We start from the raw sequence: 897 nt of genomic DNA, 5'->3' as shown, positions 1-897 counted from the left end.
TCTCACGCTGCGCTACTAGACTATAACTATCTTAGCTAATAAGCTGCAATTCAGTCTGTATAGAACACTGAACAAAGGCTTTCTTGTCACTGAAAGCTCATAGTTTATACTTAATCTTGCAGTGTTTTACTGGTCTGGATACGTACATACTACTGCTGAGAGGCACCAAGGCAGGAAGTAGATAAAGTAAAGTAGAATAAAATTATATATACTGTATATATTATATATATTCATCCACTTTATTCATCCAAAGTACTCACTGATGGCATCATTGACCATGCAAGGCACTGGCCTTACTATGAGGAACTATTTAGTGTTCAGTGTCATGGATGCATAAACATAGCACAAACAATAGACAAACAAGGAAACACTCTAAGAGCTCCTGAGAGCAACCCATTTTTTTCACAAATGTTTGTAGAAGCAGTCTGCATGCCTAGGTGATTGTATACAATTAATATGAATTAAATGATTCGGAGGGTTGTCCTTAAACTTTTGGCAATATTGCATATATAAAATGGCTTAATGGGGGATCGGTCATGTGAAGCTGTGATTGTGGGATTAAATTTGTTTTGAACATGAAATAGGTGTCGCCTCATATTGTGATTAGAATGGACTGGTAGTTGAATGAACATCATCCCCAACATGTGGAAGAGTCGGCATGTCTTGATAACAGATAATGCCAGGCTAAGAGCACAGTGATGTTGTAAAAAATACACTCAGGATTGTCATTTACACATCATGTTAAGAAGCCATCACATCAGAAAAGATGAGAACCTTAACCCTGGGAACTCAATGCCCTCTGCCATCCTTTCTGCCCAGGCCCCTTTAGTAACACATCTGCCTAACACCTATCTGCTTCTTTTAATTTATGGATACTTTGTCGTAGGTACTGACAAC

The sequence above is a fragment of the Micropterus salmoides genome, unplaced genomic scaffold, assembly GCF_014851395.1.
Source record: "Micropterus salmoides isolate LMB-PRFRI ecotype aquatic unplaced genomic scaffold, ASM1485139v1 Ms_hic_scaffold_11, whole genome shotgun sequence".
NCBI classification, from domain to species: Eukaryota; Metazoa; Chordata; class Actinopteri; order Centrarchiformes; family Centrarchidae; genus Micropterus; species Micropterus salmoides.
This window is presented reverse-complemented; position numbering follows the sequence as displayed.